The 6,334-nt window shown below is 36.8% G+C and overlaps 1 long non-coding RNA gene and 1 pseudogene across 1 annotated transcript; both read left to right on the top strand.

Annotated features, from left to right (window-relative positions):
- Positions 1–1,542: 1,542 nt before the first annotated feature.
- LOC131232343 (uncharacterized) lies at positions 1,543–2,661 on the top strand (annotated as a pseudogene).
- Positions 2,662–3,188: 527 nt separating this feature from the next.
- On the top strand, positions 3,189–4,070 carry LOC131233157 (uncharacterized). The gene is made up of 2 exons (XR_009165103.1): positions 3,189–3,249; positions 3,358–4,070. It is a non-coding gene; the product is annotated as an uncharacterized LOC131233157 (long non-coding RNA).
- Positions 4,071–6,334: the final 2,264 nt, after the last annotated feature.

Genomic DNA, 6,334 nt, shown 5'->3' with positions numbered 1-6,334 from the left:
TCTTATAGTTCCCCTGAAAACCAAACTTTTGCAGGTTCATCTTTTAGATGTTTTTAAAGAAGTGCCATCTTTGCCTTGAATTTGTTCACTGTTTGTCAACTTTGGGCTGCACTGAGTTTGTTTTCTTCCAAGTTCTTCCAGGCAGTCTCATCTGTCATTATGCATTTTCTAGTGAAACTTTTATGTAATTGTGTTAAAATGCAAACCTTTCTACAATTACGGCCATACTTGGAGAATCTCACCTAAATCTCTCTTTTCTCTATTGAATTTCTTACTTGTTTGTAGGTCCTTATGGTTCATGAAGACATCTCCCATGTATAGCTTGAATTGATTCCCATGATTCAGGAAATACTTACTCAATGGATTATTCTCCACTTGGTGGGAACAACACGATCTGAGTCACCACTTTTGGAGGATTTTAGCTCCGCCTTTCGTCATTGCGCATTGGTAACTGCATGTTATGCTTCTTATACAGCTGGAGCATTTTTCTCTTAGTTCTCAGTTTCCTTATTGCTCCATACTTAAATCACCTAATAGACAATTTGAAATTACTAGAGCCTATTGGCTGAGACAATTTCTATGCAAGTACCTATTAGCCTTGTTATTTTTTTTTGGTTCTTTTTTCAAGTTTGCTTGTTGCATTAATAAAATTTTGATTTGTGGTGTAAATGGACTTTCTTGGATGTTGGGTTCTGCTTTATCAGTTATTTGCTTGAGGAGGAAGATCTCTTTTTCCTTATGAGGTACCATAAGAAACTTCTTTTGCCTTTATACAAAGCACAAAATGTATCCTTCTTGTTGCTGAAGTGGGGGTCAAATTGGGTTGGGTCTGGAACCTTTATTGCAGTACATATGGACAAAACTAGACAAAACTCGGGTTCAACTTCCGAATTTGAAGTGTTGTGGCATATTTCTGCATATGGTATTGTTCAAAAGTTAAGAGAACTTTTTATCATCACATGTGGCATATTTCTGCATATGGTATTGTCAGATTTCTTAACTCAGCTCCTTGTTGAATCTTACAAATTTCTGTTACTACGAAGAATACTATACTCAGAAAGTTGTGCTGGTGTTTTTTTTTTTTTTTTTTTTTTTCTGGTTGTATTTATTAAATAAGTATGAGATGAGTTGCACTAGTAGGAGCCTCACCTACTTTGAATTGGGTGTGTATGGATGCTATCGAATTTGGTTGCAATTAAAAGTATACTAAAGTGGAAATAAGCAAAAGTTCCTGGCAATCATATTCAAGGACTTGGCTTCCAGTTGCAACTATGCCACTTTCAAGTCAGATTGGAAAGGAATATGGTTCCAGTTTGAGGCTTACTTCTTCATTACAATCATTAGGGAACACCATTAGCTTAATTGTACATACAAACTTGGGTTTTTTTTTTTCCTTCTTAAATCTTATTTTCATAAATGTTGTACTTCAATTTTTAAAGACAGTTGGAAACATATTCTCATGTGTCTCTAGTGTTTGTGGTTGATAGAAATTAAATGTAAAAGTTGATTTTTATTTTTCATTATTTGTTTTCCTTTAAGATTTACGTGTCCTTGGAGGGTGTGGAGCAAGAGAAGGTGGAAACTGTTTTCAAGCCTGTCTGTTGATATCAAATTCCATGACGTTCAAGGGAAGAATTACTGTTGTGCCATACTGAAGTTGAACAAGGAGATTGTGCCTGAGCAATGTAAGGTGGTTGTTAAGCCCAACCGAGTCATTGTCACACTGTCTAAAACTTCAAAAGGGAATTGGCTTGATTTGCACTTCAAAGAAGATAAGGTAAATGCCAATTTTTCATTTCCTCTTTCATTTCCTGTGTCTTTGGATGATGAAAGAACATATGCATGGCATGGTAAAAAAAGGCATTGTTATTATTATATGGCAATCCACATTACTGCTATCCAAGGAGTCAGCCTGTCTTTGGATGATGAAAACCGAAATTGATATTGTTTTGTGAATTATAGTTGAATGTATATGTCCACATGGGTACTTGGGTACCTTGGAGATTATCATCTTTGAACAGCTCTATACATTCCAACTTGTGTGGTTTTGTCTCGGAAATGGTTATAAGGTTTGTTTTATTATTTTGCAGTTGAAGCCAAATATGGATACATAAAAGGATCCAATGGCTGGAATTATGGATTTGATGAAGGTAAGTCCTGTATCCATTCTTTTCTTGGGAAATGTCCTATGCCTCGGCCTGAACTAGCAGTTTTTTTTTTGAGCCAACATTCTGTGCATATGAGTCCTAGCTTTTGTTGTGCCCCATTGTTGATTGGGTAAATGCTGTGGAAACCACCTCAGGGAGAAGATCCTCGCCATCAATAATTGCTTTCCTACAAATGGATGATTAAAAACTGAAAAGCAGTTATGCTAGCATGAAATGAACTGTCTGGATCACTGAAAAGCAGGCCTCAAGTGTCCGGCATGCTGACACAACTGAAAATTGCCCTTTTTTTCTATAGGCTGAGCATCATACATTACCTCCTTTTGTCAACCACCATGGATATCAAGGGGTTACACATTCTGGATTAAGCTGAGAAAATGACCTATTGCAGAACATGTATGAGGACGGAGATGATGACATGAAGTGGACGATTGCAAAAGCATGGACAGATGCAAGATCTGGGAAAACAGCTAACCCATTGCAGGGATACCGGTGATCTGAGAAAATTGGTAGGAGAACTGCTGGATTCTACCAGCTTCCAGCTTCCATCCCTGAAAGTATTTGAGATGTGTGCACCGTCTCATATTTGAATCCCCTTTCCCGTGACAAATCTGAAAAACTGGAATTTTTTTTTTTTTTTTTTAATTTTTAATCCCATATTCTGTCATTCCTAACACACCTTCGGAATTTTAAATTTGGAGAAAATGAGGAGGTATGGCCAGAATTACCCCCTCAGTTCATGGAGATTGCCAGAGTGGATTAAAGGTAAAAGATGTCTTTTCTTTTGGTGTTAAACCAAAAAATGGTAACACCTATTTGAGATTGGACTATTGGCAGCAACGAAAGCCTGCTAAACAATGTAAGAAAAACAAGAAAAGAAACTAACTGTTAATAAAAACCCACTTAACTTCCACTAACGAGCTCAACTATGTATATCCATCCCAAGAAAATACAAGCAGGACTACATCTCTAACTCATCTATGAAAGGATGAAAACCAATCACCACCGTTAAGGGCCTGCAATTCTATAGATAGCAACTCATTTATTCCTGCAACAACCTGCTACAGCCTACAGCTAGGCAAAGGTGAAATTCCCTCAGTCTTCTTTTTCTTTTCTTCTTTTTTATTTTTTTGATGTATTCTATTTGTATCACTTGTATTCTTACATAATCGTTTGCGATGTGTATTTTCAGGTAGTGGAGTAAGATATGTGGGTCCACTAAATTCGCTTAACAATTGGATGAATGTAGTAAGTAGTAACTATGAGTTGGTTCGATCATGTTGCTCCATGGATGGTGATCTTTGACGCAACATTTAGGTCTCAGGTGTGATCCCAATTTACCTACCCACAGAAAAAAGGGGGAAGAAACTACTATTTGGTGGAATATACAATATATTGGAGTTTTCTCCTATGCTTTATTGGCATGGAGGGAGGGGCTGGAGCTGGCTTGACTTCGTGATATTAAGAAATAATTTGAGTATTAAAAAATTATGAGTCTTAATGCTTTCTAAATGTCCAACTAAGTCTTAAAAATTGATATAACAGAAAATATTAATCCAAACATGAAAACATGATACAACAGTTTCATGTTTTTATGTTTTATTTGGAGAATTCATCACTGTTGCTATGTGCAACATTTTACTTTTCTGTCTGAGTTACAGTTCATTTACAGCAACATGGAGCACCTATGAAGTCTCCTGGTTCTCGGCTTCAACTCTGAGATGGTATGTCCTAAGGTCATAGGATCCAGCTGCCTATTGTGTTTTCTAAGATGTTTATGTTTTGCTTATAATTTCAATTGATGCTTCTGTTGATGATTGGAGCATCGTGATGCTTTTATGTGATTAGATTCCCATAGTTCACTAATTTTTCATGTTCAACTTGAATATAAAGAAATTGTTGCTTATTTTATATTTGCACTCAACGACACATACGTAAGAGCCGTTGTTGAACATGGATGCTTTACTCTAGGAAAGCATTGATAGGTTGTCCCCACGACATATCCAGAATCCTCTGTTTCTCTTTGTTTTCTTCAGTTCTGCTCTTGAAAAAGAAAAAGCAAAAAAAAAGAAGAAAAGATGGTGTTGTCGTCCCAACCAGCATTAGATCAAATTAGTTTTGTAGAAAACCAGAATGCCTCAGGTCAAGGATGGATGTAGTTTGTGTTTGTTTGGAAAAATGCGAATGTGAATATAATGAAATATATTGTAACAGGTGTATAACAGGAAATTTTGCCTGAATTTCGGGGGGAAAAAAGGAGACTTTTACCACGCAAATTTTCGTAGGTAAAAGGTTGAGTAAATAGCTATTAGCTACGAAAACTGTCGTAGGTAAAAGTCTTATTTAGCTACGGAAATGCTTGCAGAGAAAGTCTTAACACACTTTTTACCTACAAAAAAGTTCATAGGTAAAAGTCTTACCATTGTCAAGAAATCTTTGGCAACGGTGATTTACCGACGAACTATTTCGTAGGTAAAGCTCTTTGCCTACGAAATAATATCATTTACCTACGAAATATTTCGTAGGTAAAAGTCTTATTAACATTTTTAATTTCGTAGGTGAACGTCTTACCATTGCCAACGATGACATTTTTCGTCGGTAAAAACCTTTAGCCACGGTCTTTTACCAACGGAATTATCGACGAAATTTTTCGTAGGTAAAGCTCTTTGCCTACGAAATAATATCATTTACCTACGAAATATTTCGTAGGTAAAAGTCTTATTAACGTTTTTAATTTCGTAGGTAAATGTCTTACCATTGCCAACGATGACATTTTTCGTCGGTAAAAACCTTTAGCCACGGTCTTTTACCAACGAAATTATCGACGAAATTTTTCGTAGGTAAAGCTCTTTGCCTACGAAATAATATCATTTACCTACGAAATTTTTCGTAGGTAAAAGTGAAATTTCTTGTAGTGGTTGCGTTTGAGAAGAAGGTCTACAGCTTCATTCGACATAGCAGATAAAGCAAGAGGTGCATTATCATAATCTACATCCAGAATAAATAAATTTGAAATTAAATTTCCCCATGCAAAGATGAGGTTATTTAGTCTCAAAGAAACTCGTCCCAGAAAATTGAATATCAAAACCATCAAATAATAACCTAGAAATAGAAATTAAATTCCGACGCATCCCCGGTGCATAAAGGGTATCACGGAGGATCATTGTTCGCCCTATGCACATACGAAGGTGGTAAACATTAATCCCCAGTACGTCTTCAACAGCGTTATTGCCCATGTACAGCTTGTAACTTCCCTTGGCTACAGGTCGGAATTCCTCGAGTCCTCGACAACTCTGTGTCACGTGCTTTGTTGCGCCTGAATCCAAAATCCACTCGTTAGATATAGTATCAATGGAAAGAATTTCAGAATAAACGCCTATATACAAAGTACTTAGTGACTTATGAATTACCGTCTTTTTATGGGCACACTGTCGAGCATAATGGTTGGAATTTCCGCAGACAAAGCAAATTATATTTATCTTTTTCTGCTTCTTCTTTCCATTCCCCTTCTTGAGATTTGGAGGAGGTGTTGTGGACTTCTGTTCTTGGTTATTCTTTTTCGCCTTCTTACGAGCTTTGAACCGTTTCTTGTTAGCTTTTCGCTTATGGGTCTCTGCTACAAAAGCCTTGGCCTAACCTGGATGAATTACATTCATTTTAACCTCACGTACCAAGTGGCCACAAAAGTCTCTGAATGTAGTGATAAAATTAGTATTGTTCAGAATTCTTTTGATTTAGGCCCAAGATTTAGGCAAGGAATGGTGCATTACTATTATCTTTTGATTTTCAGTCAATTTACACCCAACATTCCTAAGGGCACCTATCATTTGCTCCATCTTACGGATATGATCTTTGATGGGGCAGCCGACTGACATCTTATACTCCTAGAATTCTAATTACATTGCCCAAACTCTCGCATCTAACTTCTGCGCATAGACATTTGTCAGTGCTTCCCAAAATCCCTTAGCGGTATCATGCACTTCATACATAGGTATGAGTTTTTTGTGCATAGTGCTAAGAAGGACATTACGAGCTGAACGATTTTATTTTCACCACTTATTGTAGCAAGTCATCGCAACCCTATGTTCTTATAAATTTTCGTTTTCAGTTAATATGGGTTCCTCTTGAACCTCATCGAGTGTGTGCGATATGTCGTCCTCGTCTAAAAG

This window comes from Magnolia sinica, chromosome 18 (genome assembly GCF_029962835.1).
Source record: "Magnolia sinica isolate HGM2019 chromosome 18, MsV1, whole genome shotgun sequence".
NCBI lineage: Eukaryota > Viridiplantae > Streptophyta > Magnoliopsida > Magnoliales > Magnoliaceae > Magnolia > Magnolia sinica.
Note: the sequence above shows the minus strand (reverse complement) of the source record. Positions and strands in the feature narration are given on the sequence as shown.